The 12651-nt window shown below is 51.5% G+C and overlaps 1 pseudogene; it reads right to left on the reverse strand.

Moving 5' to 3' along the window:
* Positions 1–877: 877 nt before the first annotated feature.
* Positions 878–12651, reverse strand: part of LOC138442943 (epididymis-specific alpha-mannosidase-like) — a 43889-nt pseudogene continuing 32115 nt past the window's right edge.

Here is a 12651-nt window from a genome sequence, read left to right on the forward strand (position 1 = left end):
CCCTGATGCTGGAAAAGATTGAAGGCAGGAGAAGGGGATGACAGAGGATGAGACAGTTGGATGGCATCATCGACTTGATGGACATGAGTTTGAGTAAGCTCCAGGAGTTGGTGATAGACAGGGAGGCTTGGTGTGCTGCAGTCCATGGGGTCGCAAAGGGTTGGACAGGACTGAGCAACTGAACTGAATTGAATGGTGGTGTAATAGTCCACTGTGTACAAGGAAAGTTTTCCAGTATCTAGGTATCTTGAATGGGCACTTGAGTTGTGTCGATGAGACACATTTGGTCATTGAGAATAATGCTGCTGTGAATATGCATGAAATAGCTCCTGGTGGTTGAATGCTTTAATCCTTTGGGCACACTCCTAGGAGAGGAAGTCGCACTTTTCTTATCATTAATAATTCCCATACTAAATGTCCTCCATTTCACATGGTGTGGTTTTCTTTCATCTTTTGGTGGCCTGAGTTTCAGGGCCTTCTTGCTGGACAGGTGTGCCTGGGCAGGGGAAGAGTCTGGGGTTGGACTCCCAGCTTGATCCACACACCAAGCCGGCACAGAAGCTCCCTTCACTGTACAGTAGGCAGAGCCGGGCCCTTGCAAGGGTGTTGCCACCGTGAGGTGGGTGCCCAGCATGCAGTAGTGGACTTGCTGAGATCTGGCAAGGTTGCAGGCCTTTTGGTGTCACTGGGGATTATTCCTTCTGTCTTTGGGAGAACTTTCTGGCTTTGACTCTTGCAAGTGAAGCAGGAGTGTGAGCGTGTGTGAAGCTACCCTCTGTGACAGGAGAGGAGAGAGGGCTGGCTCCAGTGGGCAGGGGAAGACATAGGTCCTTAATGCAATTTTATTTAAGAAGTCAGGACACCCCCCCTCCATCCATTTCCTGCCCTTAGCCCACCAGATTGGCAGCTTTCCCCTCATCCCTCTAGGCTGCTTTCCTGTGTTTTCGGTCCAAGAATCTGCCAAGGGCTCAGTGCTCTTGAAAGTGAATGAAGAACGTCCGGATCTCCTTCGGGTAGATGGTGACCTCGGGGCCTCCTGGCGGTGGCGAGGGCCGACTGGAGTTGCCTGGGAGCAGAGAGGGTCAGTCCAGCCTGGCCCCTGGACCTCCTGCTTCGTCAGGTCCCCCCCTTCCTCATCCCCCTGACAACACAGCTCCTGCTGCGTCTGTGGCTCCCACTGTGGTCACGGCCTTCAGCTGCCCCCTCTTGACAGGACTCCACTTCTGGGGGGCCTCTTTCATTTCTGGCTTCCCCTGAGGGCACAGCACTTTGAAGACATGTACAGGGGTCCTTGCCCCACTTGGCCTCATATTTCCATGGGTTGCAGCACCATATATGTGCCTAAGAGCCTTCTCACTGAGGCCATGAGGGGGCCCTGCCCTTGATCTCAATGGGCTCTCCTTAGACACACCCTGGGTTTAGGCTTCATGCTTGGGATGGAAGCATTTCATCCATTCATCCATACCTGCTGCCATCCATCTGTCCATCCATCCATCCCTGAATCCAATTTCTCCATCCATCTATTGTCACTCCATCCAAACTTCAGTCTTCCATCAACCATCCAACTTCTTTCCATCCATCCTCTAATCTATCCACCCATGCATACATCATCCATGTTCCTTCCTTCCTTCCATTCATCTTTCATCCATCCATTATCCAACCATGTATCTTCCTGCATCCATACTTTCCTTCCTTCCTTACATCCTTTTTTCCAACTAAATACCCTTAATTCCATCAGTCTATAATACACTGGCTAGGTGTCTACGAAAATCACTGCAGATGGTGACTGCAACCATGAAATTAAAAAACACTTGCTCTTTAGAAGAAAAGTTATGACCAACCTAGACAGCACATTAAAGAGCAGAGACATTACTTTGCCAACAAAGTTCTGTCTAGTCAAAGCTTTGGTTTTTCCAGTAGTCATGTATGGATGTGAGAGTTGGACTGTGAAGAAAGCTGAGTGCTAAAGAATTGATGATTTTGAACTCTGGTGTTGGAGAAGACTCTTGAGAGTCCCTTGGACAGCAAGGAAATCAAGCCAGTCAATCCTAAAGAAATCAGTCCTGAATATTCATTGGAAGGACTGATGCTGAAGCTGAAACTCCAATATTTTGGCCACCTTATGTGAAGAACTGACTCCTTGGAAAAGACCCTGATGCTGGGAAAGATTGAAGGTGGGAGGAGAAGGGGACAACAGAGGATGAGATGGCTCGATGGCATCACTGACTTGATGGACGAATTTGAGTCAGCTCTGGAAGTTGGTGATGGACAGGGAAGCCTGGTGTGCTGTAGTCAGTGGGTTTGCAAAGAGTCAGACATGACTGAGTGACTGAACTGAACTGCAGTGTCTACCTACATACCCAGACTATGCTGTGGTGCAGTAGATAAAGAAGAGATAAACAGGTCAGAGCCAATTGACAAGGAAGGAGGAGCAGAGGAGGCACCTGGCTCAGACATGAACCTGAGGGAGCCTGACTAGGAGCTGGTCCAGATGAAGATCAAAGGCAAACCAGGTGGAGGGGGGCGCAATGGTAAATGCTGGGAGGCAAGAAGTAGCCTGGGATTCACAGGAGTAAATGTCGGGTGTGCAGTGTAATGCACACCATGGAGGGTATCACAATCCCTCGGGGTACACATGCAAATCTTGGGTTTATCTAGACATGGGTGGCATGTGTGGTCTTGAACGCACATGTGCACAAACATTCACACAGCCACACACACATAGACACATACACTCTGTGTGGAGCCCTGGCAGATGGAAACTGAACTGGAACTTAGAGTCTATGATCTTCTTTGGTTGATTCAGGAAGACTGAGACCCAGAGAAGGAGGATGGTCAGCTCCAGGTCACACAGGCCTTAGGGGCAGAGCTGGGGTCTGGCTGGGGGTCAGGCTGGGGACCCGGGGCAGGGTCAGGACCAGGGCGTCCAAACCTCTGTGGCGGTGAGGGTCCCCCGTGCTCCAGGTCCAGCGATACATCTCGCTCACATCCCAGGTCCCTGTTAGTGAGCGCTCCTCCACAGACACCACGGAGCCCAGTCCCCGCAGCACAGACTGCAGGACAGAGCACAGGGAGGGTGAGCACCCGGACCCCAAATCTGAGCAGAGAATCCAACAACAGCAGGGTGGCCGCACCAGGGCCCAGGGCCCAGCATCCCCCACATTCATTGTAGTGCAAGTCCGTGCGAGAGGAGGGGCAGTCCCATTTTACAGATGAGGAACTGAAGCTGGGGGGGGCGGGGTGGCAGGCGGGGAGCTGACCACCCAGGGCTGAGGTGGATCAGCACTCCCAGCAGGTGACAGTCACGTTGAGCCACTCCAACATCGAGTGCCTGTCTCTCCGTGATGCTCCCGGGAGCCCTGCATGGCCCTGGGATGATGTCAGTTATGTTCCACATCCCCTTTCCCCGAATGAGCATCAAACCAGCCTCCAGGCTGAGAGGGGAGGTGGGTGAACACTCTTCCTGGGAAGGAAGGACAGGCAGCTGCCCTGAGAGCAGGGGTTGTTCTGCAGGAGCTTTCCTGACCTGGGGAAGGGGAAGGCATGGAGGGCAGGCTCCCTGTGCTGCTTCTATCTGCCCTCTGCCTTTACATCTGCTCCTAAGGGTCGTGCAAGCTTGAGAGGACAGGGGTCTGGGACACTGACACCCATCAGGTATGCTAAGTGCCAGGCACCTGTGTGCACACAGTCCCATCCCAGCCTCTCAGCATCCCTGTGGGCAAAGACTCTCTCCTCCCCATTTACAGGTGAGGAGACTGAGGCCCAGAGCCCAGGGGCCCAAGAAGCCCAGAGGAGGCATGCAGACTCGCCCCTGGACTGTGTGACTCTGATAACCCACTAGGGAGTCTGTGCAACAATCTGTTCACTTTCTTATTAAGCATTTAACTTCTGTGTTGTGTAAGAAGATGTACTACAAGAAAAAATGATAAACAAAATACATGTGTGCTACATGATGGTAAATTCAGAAGACCACCGTGAGGGAGGGTGAGGGACCCCCAGTTCCTTTTTGAGACCACCCTGATGCGGTGTTTGCCAGGTGCCATCTGAGTCTGGAGCAGTGGCTGCACTTTACTGGAGCACCTGTGAAGAGATACCCCACGCCCAAGGTAAGAGAAACCCAAGTAAGATGGTAGGTGTTGCAAGAGGGCATCAGAGGGCAGACACACTGAAACCATACTCACAGAAAACTAGTCAATCTAATCACACTAGGACCACAGCCTTGTCTAACTCAGTGAAACTAAGCCATGCCCTGTGGGGCCACCCAAGACAGGCAGATCATGGTGGAGAGGTCTGACAGAATGTGGTCCACTGGAGAAGGGAATGGCAAACCACTTCAGTATTCTTGCCTTGAGAACCCCATGAATAGTATGAAAAGGCAAAATGATAGGATACTGAAAGGGGAACTCCCCAGGTCAGTAGGTACCCAATATGCTACTGGAGATCAGTGGAGAAATAACTCCAGAAAGAATGAAGGGATGGAGCCAAAGCAAAAACAATACCCAGTTGTGGATGTGACCAGTGATAGAAGCAAGGTCTGATGCTGTAAAGAGCCATATTGTATAGGAAGCTGGAATGTCAGGTCTATGAATCAAGGCAAATTGGAAGTGGTCAAACAAGAGATGGCAAGAGTGAACATTCTAGGAATCAGTGAACTAAAATGGACTAGAATGGGTGAATTTAACTCAGATGACCATTATATCTACTACTGCAGGCAGGAATCCCTCAGAAGAAATGGAATAGCCATCATGGTCAACAAAAGAGTCCAAAATGCAGTACTTGGATGCAATCTTAAAAACGACAAAATGATCTCTGTTCGTTTCCAAGGCAAACCATTCAATATCACAGTTATCCAAGTCTATGCCCCAACCAGTAATGCTGAAGAAACTGAAGTAGAACGATTTTATGAAGACCTACAAGACCTTTTAGAACTAACACCCAAAAAAGATGTCCTTTTCATTATAAGGGACTGGAATGCAAAAGTAGGAAGTCAAGAAACACCTGGAGTATACAGGCAAATTTGGCCTTAGAATGTAGAATGAAGCAGGGCAAAGACTAATAGAGTTTTGCCAAGAAAATGCACTGGTCATAGCAAACACCCTCTTCCAACAACACAAGAGAAGACTCTACACATGGACATCACCAGATGGTCAACACTGAAATCAGATTGATTATATTCTTTGCAGCCAAAGATGGTGAAGCTCTATATAGTCAGCAAAAACAAGACCAGGAGCTGACTGTATTGCCGAAATCAGACTTAAATTGAAGAAAGTTGGGGAAAATGCTATACCATTCAGGTATGACCTAAATCAAATCCCTTATGATTATACAGTGGAAGTGAGAAATAGATTTAAGGGCCTAGATCTGATAGACAGAGTGATGAACTATGGAATGAGGTTCGTGACATTGTACAGGAGACAGGGATCAAGACCATCCCCATGGAAAAGAAATGCAAAAAACGCAAAATGGCTGTATTGGGAGGACTTATAAATAGCTGTGAAAAGAAGAGAAGTGAAAAGCAAAGCAGAAAAGGAAAAATATAAGCATCTGAATGCAGAGTTCCAAAGAATAGCAAGAAGAGATAAGAAAGCCTTCTTCAGTGATCAATGCAAACAAATAGAGGAAAAGAACAGAATGGGAAAGACTAGAGATCTCTTCAAGAAAATTAGAGATACCAAGGGAACATTTCATGCAATGATGGGCTCCATAAAGGACAGAAATGGTATGGACCTAACAGAAGCCGAAGATATTAAGAAGAGATGGCAAGAATACACAGAACTATACAAAAAAGATCTTCATGACCCAGATAATCACGATGGTGTGGTCACTCATCTAGAGCCAGACATCCTGGAATGTGAAGTCAAGCGGGCTTTAGAAAGCATCACTACGAACAAAGCTAGTGGAGGTGATGGAATTCCAGTTGAGCTATTTCAAACCCTGAAAGATGATGCTGTGAAAGTGCTGCACTCAATATTCCAGCAAATTTGGAAAACTCAGCAGTGGCCACAGGACTGGAAAAGGCCCGTTTTCATTCCAATCCCAAAGAAAGGCAATGCCAAAGAATGCTCAAACTACCACACAATTGCACTCATTTCACATGCTAGTAAAGTCATGCTCAAAATTCTCCAAGCCAGGCTTCAGCAACATGTGAACCGTGAATTTCCTGATGTTCAAGCTGGTTTTAGAAAAGGCAGAGGAACCAGAGATCAAATTGACAACATCTGCTGGATCATGGAAAAAGCAAGAGAGTTCTAGAAAAACATCTATTTCTGCTTTATTGACTATGCCAGCGCCTTTGACTGTGTGGATCACAATAAACTGTGGAAAATTGTGAAAGAGATGGGAATTCCAGACCACCTGACCTGCCTCTTGAGAAACCTATATGCAGGTCAGGAAGCAACAGTTAGAACTGGACATGGAACAACAGACTGGTTCCAAATAGGAAAAGGAGTACGTCAAGGCTGTATATTGTCACCCTGCTCATTTAACTTACATGCAGAGCACATCATGAAAAATGCTGGACTGGAAGAAACACAAGCTGGAATCAAGATTGCCAGAAGAAATATCAATAACCTCAGATATGCAGATGACACCACCCTTAGCCTGTTGATGAAAGTGAAAGAGAAAAGTGAAAAAGTTGGCTTAAAGCTCAACATTCAGAAAATGAAGATCATGGCATCGGGTCCCATCACTTCATGGGAAATAGATGGGGAAACAGTGGAAACAGTGTCAGACTTTATTTCTTTGGGCTCCAAAATCACTGCAGATGGTGACTTCAGCCATGAAATTAAAAGAAGCTTACTCCTTGGAAGGAAAGTTATGACCAACCTAGATAGCATATTCAAAAGCAGAGACATTACTTTGCCGACTAAGGTCCGTCTAGTCAAGGCTATGGTTTTTCCTGTGGTCATGTATTGACGTAAGAGTTGGACTGTGAAGAAGGCTGAGCACCGAAGAATTGATGCTTTTGAACTGTGGTGTTGGAGAAGACTCTTGAGAGTCCCTTGGACTGCAAGAGGATCCAACCAGTCCATTCTGAAGGAGATCAGCCCTGGGATTTCTTTGGAAGGAATGATGCTAAAGCTGAAACTCCAGTACTTTGGCCACCTCATGCGAAGAGTCGACTCATTGGAAAAGACTCTGATGCTGGGAGGGATTGGGGGCAGGAGAAGAAGGGGACAACAGAGGATGAGATGGCTGGATGGCATCACTGACTCGATGGATATGAATCTGAGTGAACTCCGGGAGATGGTGATGGACAGGGAGGCCTGGCGTGCTGCGATTCATGGGGTCGCAAAAAGACACTACTGAGCGACTGAACTCAATTGATCTGAGTCTGGGTAGTCACACCAGGGTTTGTCTCCTGAGGGTGCCTCCTCCTGGGGGCCTGACTCAGTGATGTTGGAGAGGGACACGGGAAGGGCAGGTTACCCGCAGGTTCACCGTCACAGGCCGAGACAGCACGGGGTCCTGGTCCACCTCATACAGGTGCTGGAGCCGCAGCAGGACACGGCGGAGGTCTGCCTTGGGCTCATGCTTTCGGTCTTGGGGACAGAAGGAAGGTGGCATGAGGACACAGTCTCGGCCTGGCACTTTATACTCTCACCTCCCTTTCACATCTTCACCCTCCCTCGGAGGCAGCTAACACAGCCCCACTTTGCAGATGACCAAACAAGGCTCAGAGAGGGGCGGGCACTTGCCCAGACACACAGCTGGTGTGCATAAAGGAGGGAGGAGGACTCCAACCCAGGTGCAGCCAAAGTGGTCACCTCCCACTACCCACACTGGGGTCGTTGCTGAAGTCTGGAAAGTCTTCGTTCTTATTCACTGGTGAGGTCCTCATTGGGCCTGTCCCTCCAGCCTCCTGTTCTCTGGAAGATTCTCTCTGCCTCAGCCCCTCTGAAGGGGGGTGTGGCCTTGTAACCCTGAAGATGAGGCACCATCACAAATGTGACTATACACAGTCACTGAGGTGTTATTTCTGCCACCGAGACATAGGAAACGTGTTATAATACAGCCTCCATCTTCTGGTCCTTTGAGACCAGATGAGGAGGGCAGTCCTGCCAATCCCACAGAACACAGGGACAAAATGACCTATGCTGTGGGAGGATGGTGATGCTGTGGGTCCTTGTTACTGCAGCCTAAGAGGTCTGCAAATTCTCTTCTCTCCATTTGTAGAGCCAAGGTTAGGGACTGGAGCTCTAGAATCAGGGAAGGACTTCTCGGTGCAGAACTTGAAGTTGACGAGCATAATGGTGATGAAGATGGTGGTGACGATAATGATAATGATGGCAATGATCATGCTGGTGGTGATTCCTTGAGGTTTCAAGCAACATGAGGGGCGGCAGGCCTCACAGCATCCCTTGTGGCTGTGGCTCCCCTGGCTCAGTCTATACCAACCTCTCTCTAACAGGATGGACTTGACCAGCCCAGCCACTTTCATCTACAGAGTTGAGCCAGCAATTCAGCAACACCCCTATATCAGGGACAAAGATGACCTTTGGCTTCTGCCTCTTTTTCCTCCTCCTCATTCCACAGACACTTACACTGGAGGGTGACAGCCCTTGGTGGGTCTCTGAGAGCAGAAGAGGGATTGAGGCATAGTGAGCCATGCCGTTGAGATACATGCAGTGTAACAGAGCAGGTACAGTGGAGCAAACGCCTTGGTGATATGAATAATGGGTACCTGGCAGTTGTTTCCTCCTCCAGGAAGCCATTCCTGATCACCTGCTGGGGGCTTCCCTCTGTACACAGTCACTGCATCTGATATTATCCAGACCCACCTTGTTCCTGCTTGCTGAGTGATCTGCCTCCCTGTGGGCCTCAGATCCCTCATTGGGCAGATAAGGAAACCAGGTGACCTCACAGAGCCTGGACAACTCTGAGGAGGGCCCTTTGTCTGGTGAAGGGTTGGAGGACCAGGCTGACATGGGGAGGCAGGAGTGAGTCTGGACACCTGAACACCTGCCGCACCTTTCTGGAGAGTCTGCAGGTGCTCTGTGTGGTTTGAGCTGTACTTCCAGCTGGGGATGCTGAGAATCTGCAGGTGGACGCCTGGAGGCAGCGTCACAGCCTTTTGCTTCCAGGGACCTGAGCCATGCGGGGCAATCTCTGAAAGGCAGATGGACAACAAGGAGAGGCTTTGGGCCAAACTCTCCTCCTGACTCTCACAGCTTGCCACACTAAGTCCCCCACTTCAGCTGATCTCACTCCCTCCCACCTGTGGCCCACACAGCCGGCAGCCTGAAGCACCTGTTGGTGCAAACGCCCCAGCCTGCCTTGAATCTCTGGTCCAGTCAGTTCAAACTGCAGACTGGGAGATGGGAGCAGAGAGAAGACGCCATTTCTTCAAGAACTTGCAGGGAGTTCAGACAGAGACCTGCTCTGAGAACAAGATGTCAGACGCCAGCTCCCGTGCTGTCATCTATCGCTGCCTCTGCCCAGAGGGACTCAGCCCTCCACTTCCAGGAGATGCTCTGTTCAACTCTGGGCTCCAGCTGGAGCTGCCATCTCTTCACAACTCCCAGGCCTCAGTGATTGGCCAGGCTTGGGTCACGTGATTCGATCTGGGCCAATCAGAACCTCTCCCTGGCATCTCTGCTCTTGAAACAGGAGTGTCAAGACTGCTTCCCTGGGGCTTCCTTGGTGGCTCAGACGGTAAAGAAACTGCCTGGAATGCAGGAGACCCAGCTTCGATCCCTGGATCAGGAAGATCCCTGGAGGAGGAAATGGCAACCCATTCCAGTATTCTTGCCCGGAGAATTCCTTGGATAGAGGAGCCTGGTGGGCTACAGTCCGTGGGGTCGCAAAGTCAGACGTCACTTAGCGACTAATACACACACACACACACACACACACACACACACACAAAACTGTATGACCTTTAACAAGTCATTGAACCCTCTTTGCACCTCAGGTTGCTCACATTTAAAATGAGAGGCCTGCATCTGAGGCCCCTGATCACTTCCTGCCCCATAGTAGCCCAGATCCCTGCGGGCACCAGCTCAGCCCCAGCGCTAGACAGGTCAGCTCGCCCGGGGCAGTGATGACAGGTGCACTGAAAGGACCCCCCACCTCACCGTTCATCTCTCTGAGCATCACGACCGGCCGGTGCTGCAGCGCCAGCCCGCTCCTCTGGTGCAGGCCACTGGTGAGGGCCCTGGATCCCAGAAGGAGCCAGAGCACTGGGTGGACGACCGAGGTGTCGTTCAGTGTGAGGTTGTTGCCCAGGGCACCCTTGTCATTGTTCCACAGCCGCCGGTGGAGCATGACCTGCAGGGGACAACTGTCTGACTGGGTCTGCCTGCGCCCTGGGTCCCCGAGAGTGACCAGCAGGGCCTCCTCCTACCTCCACCTGTCCGTTCCTTTGGCTGGAGATGCCGTGTGCCTGTGTGGAGAGCAGCACCAGCCTGCTGCGTCTGCTCTGGATGAAGGCTGACTGGACCATGGGGTAGTAATTCTGTGGACAGAAACATTGGCAGGTTGGTGGTGGGAGCAGTTGGCCAGGTCAGCCAGCAGGTCCAGGGTCTCCCTCTGGCCCCAGGTGGCCTCCTGCATGGGCGCAGCAGCAGCCCAGGGTGGTGTGGTAGTGAGGGGAGGGGCTCGGACTTGTGAGATGGACACACTTGGATTCAAATCCAGCTCCACCGCTTCCTGACCTTATGCCCTGGGGGACTCAGCCTGCCAAGCCTCAGTTTTCCCATCTGTAAAATGTGCCCCGAAGGTCCCCCTAGTGCAGGGAGTGAATGAGACATTTGTGCCCATCCAGCCTGGGATGCCCCCAGCCAGTGGTTCCCAAGTAGAAAGGGGCTGGTGTCTGGGCTGGAAAGTGCTCATACAATCTTTCGTTCTATTTGTTTGTTCTATTGGGGCAAAATGACCTGTGTTGATGGTCCTGGACCCTCTGGATCCCAGACCACGGTGGGTGAGGACCAGCCACAGAGATGAAGGGACAGAAGCTCATGGAAGACAGAGCAGTGGGGAACCACATCCCTTCTCAGGGCCCCAGTGGAAGGAGAGACAACTAACAGGGACAGAGGCTCAGGAGGCGCCCAGCATGGCGCTGCCCTTGGATCATCCCAGCGCTCAGCACAGATCTGGGGGAGGTCGCTGTCTTCCCAGGAGAGCACCAAGGCCCAGGGACACCTTGGGACGCACCCAAGGTCACGCTGATGGAGGGCAAGGCCCTGGGAGCTGATTGAATTTGGAATTCAGCCCCTGCTCAGCTCTCCCTGGAAGACAGGCTGTGACTCAGCTCAGAGCAGCCAGGGAGGGTCACACCCTATTCAGGCCTAGACAAGTACCAGGTGCATAATCCTCAAGCAACCCCCAGTAGGTCACCCATTGACCGAAGAGAACCTGCGGGGCACCCAGGAAACCTCAGGGACACACCTCATACGTGGTGGCTCCAGAACTCTGAGACCAGGTCTGAACATGCCTGGGCCACAGGCCTGAGGGGCAGACACCCTAAGGGAGATGCTCTGGAGCTTAAGGGATCTCTCCTGCCTTCTGAAAACCTGCCATCAGGACTATATCTCTGGCTGCTGTGCCCCCAGGACAGCTCAAGACGTACCCGAGCGATGGTGTTGCTCTTGTAGTTCCTGTAGGGCCTGCGCTGCACCTGGTAGCCGTTGTTGTCCGAGTAGAGAACTCGCCCCGTGTCCAGCTTGGTGCTTATCCTCAGGATGGCCTCGCGGTTCAGCTCCAAGGGGCCCACCCGGTACTCCTGCTCTATGCAATGGCAGAGCAGCTCCCCATCAGAGCCCTGGGGTCCATGGGCCAGCTGGGAGTAGATGGCGAATGTGGGCTCACTATCGTTCACCTCCCTGGAGGAGAAGCAGGACAGGTAGGTCAAGCCTGAAGAGTCTTCTGGATGCCCCGCCCTTCTCCTTTCTTCCTTCCTCTCCTTCTGTTTCCCCCCCTCCATCCTTCCTGCAGGTTGGGGGCCGGGTAGCTTGCTTGGGCAATAGAACAGGAGGGACCCTGTCCTCTGAAGACTGGTTACCCGACCAGGCCTGGGGGCTCTGTCTGTCCTGCTCATGAAAACACAAGAACTGCTCTCGTGTCTAGGTCACTGCCACCGTGGGCTCCTGTCCCACCTCTGGACTTAGGTACCACCAAGGTGACACAGCACAGGCAAGCAGAGCAGGACTGCAGAGACTGGAGCAGCTCATGACTTCATCGAACTTCCATGGAGGAAGGACCGTGTGCCAAGCCCAGGTCCAGGAGCTGGGTGTCTGAAGCATGACGGGCCCTCATTTCCTCATTCCCCTGCCTGTGAGCACCTCCATGAGCTGAGCACAAGCAGGAGGCCACCCTCACCTGTAGAAGTACTGCCGGATCTCAATCACCAGCAGTCCCTCTACGATCTCCATCCTCACAGCCTCCCATGCTGGCTCTGCTCTACCGTTGGGTGTAAACACATAATTATCTGAAATGGGGCCATGATTGACATCACTCTTCACATGATACTCCCTAAAACTCTGGGTCACCCGTACTGTCCAGTTACTCTGCCTGCACAGAAAGGAAAGAGAAAAGAGTGTCATCGTCATGGACAATGTGCCATCCTTATGCTAGAACCAGGCTCACAGAGCCTCTGTGGAGATGCCAGCCTGGAACCAGGGGTGGACACAAACAACCTCGTCAGCTCTTCAG

Source organism: Ovis canadensis, chromosome 6 (assembly GCF_042477335.2).
Source record: "Ovis canadensis isolate MfBH-ARS-UI-01 breed Bighorn chromosome 6, ARS-UI_OviCan_v2, whole genome shotgun sequence".
Classification (NCBI taxonomy): domain Eukaryota; kingdom Metazoa; phylum Chordata; class Mammalia; order Artiodactyla; family Bovidae; genus Ovis; species Ovis canadensis.